Raw genomic sequence first — 2,335 nt, 5'->3', positions numbered from 1 at the left:
AAGGAAGGAAGGAAGGCAGGCCCGTGGAGGCATTTTCTCAATTGAGACCCCCCTCCTCTGATGGCTGTAGCTTGTGCAGGTGGAGGTAAAACCAGCCAGCATTCTGCCCTTCTGAGCTGAAGCTCCAGACTCTGTGGGTTGAGCCTGACTTCTCTGAGTGCTGGGTGTCGAACTCAGGTCCTCATGCTTATACAGAATGCACTTTTCCATCTCCCTTACCCACAGTCATCTCTCCAGACTTGCTTTCGCTTTTTTCTTTCAGTAAGTAATGCTTGCTTTCGTTTCTTTCTTATATACTAAAGATTATCCTTAAATAGATAACAATGTGGGCTGGAGAGATGACTCAGAGGTTAAGAGCACTAACTATTCTTCCAGAAGCACTAAATTCAATTCCCAGCAACCCCAGAATGGTTCACAATCATTTGTAATGAGATCTGGCGCCCTCTTCTGGCCTACAGACATACATGCAGGCAGAATACTGTATACATAACGAATAAATCTTTTCTAAAACTACATAACGATGCTTGATTTTCTGTGTATTTAAGAGTGAGGGCTTGCCAGGCGGTGGTGGCACACACCTTTAACCCCAGCAGAGACAGGTGAATTTCTGTGAGCTTGACGCCAGCCTGGTCTACAGAGTGAGTTCCAGGACAGCCCAGGGTAATTGTAATAGCAGAATTCGTGTCTATTTCATTAACAGAAGTCTGACGAGAATATCTTTGGGATTTCTTCCCTCGAAGGCTTATAATTGTTCTCATTTGTCATTGTTTAGGAATTAATATTTGCAGGGTTGCTAAGCCAGGTACCGTTCTGTTTGTCTTTCTAAAATATCTCTATTCCAGTCTCATTCTTTTTGGCTTTGTTCTCACGGATTTTTCCCTCACGGTCTGGACAGCTTTAACTGGAGTCCCCCTTTATTTTTCTCCTCTCTTCTGCTCTCCTTCCTCACCCAAGCCTGCTTTGATTGTTTTTCGTTTTCTTCAGGATTTTGCTATGTATAAGCTGGGCTGGCCTCCAACTGTCCGTCATTCCGCCTCAGCCTGTAATTATAGGCTTCCGACTCTTGGCTCCACTATTATGTCTTCTTCTCCTTTTGAGACGGGGTTCTCATGTATTCCAGGCTTGGACCGAACTCTGTGTAGCCATGGACAATGACTGCTTGGAATCCAGGTGTACACCAGCATGTTTGGTTTATACTGTGCAGGGGTGGGGGTGGGGGTGGTATTGAACCCGGGGCTGAACAAGTCATCTACCAACATATCTATGTGTATTTGAGACAGGGTCTCAAATATCCCAGGCTAGCCTCGAACTCATCACATGGAGGAGGATGACCCTGAATTATTGATCATCTGCCTCTGCTTCACAAGTGCTGAGATTCTAGGCATGCACTATACACTCAGCCCATTAAGATAATTTTATTGAAGGACAAATTCCGGCTTTGATACAGATTATTTGGTTGCCCTAAATTAGTATATGTGTGTGTGTTTGTGTATATATGTATGTATATATGCATATATATATGCATATATATATAATATATATATATATATCTATCTCAGTGGTTAAGACCACTGGCTGCTCTTCCCAGAGTCCTAGTCCTGAGTTCAATTCCCAGCATTCATATGGTGACTCACAATCATCTGTAATGAGATCTGGTGCCCTCTTCTGGCAGACAGAACACACTGAATACATAATAACTAAATCTTTAAAAAGGAAGGAAGAAGGAAAAGAAAGAAAGAAAGAAAGAGAGAGAGGGAGAGAGGGAGGGAGGGAGGGAAGAAGGAGGAAGGGAGGAAATGCTATAGGCTTGCCCACAGCCAGATCCTGTGGGGGTATTTTCTCAATTGAGACTCTCCTCTGATGACTCTAGCTTGTGCCAGACTGAGGTAAAACTACTCAGCATTCTGCTCTGCTGAGTTTCTGTATAGTAATTGTTTTGAAAAGGGAATTAAGTTACTTAAAAAAATATCCCCTACCCCACCATCTGCCTCAATACCCTGCCCGATGGGGGCGTCATACATTGCAAGAAATACATGAAAAAATAATCAGAAGCGCTACGCTGGGCGGGGGCGGAGACAACCGGCAAAGAACACAGGCATAGACTACGCCTCTCGGGAATAAAGAGCGAGGGGGCGGGGGTTTGATCTCGTTGATGATTGGTTGTTATCCCTGGCCAATCATGAGCAGCGATTGATTTTTTTACTAACCGTGGTGATCCGCCTCCCTGGAGGCTTTGACGCCACGTTTACAAATGAGGATAGGTTACGTAAGAGAGATGGGCCGGGCAGCCAATGAGAGCTTGTGGCGCTAATGAGCGGGTGAGGCCGCTGCCAGG

The sequence above is a fragment of the Myodes glareolus genome, chromosome 26, assembly GCF_982192425.1.
Source record: "Myodes glareolus chromosome 26, mMyoGla1.1, whole genome shotgun sequence".
Lineage (NCBI taxonomy): Eukaryota > Metazoa > Chordata > Mammalia > Rodentia > Cricetidae > Myodes > Myodes glareolus.
The sequence above is the reverse complement of the archived record's forward strand: the minus strand, read 5'-3'. Positions refer to the sequence as shown.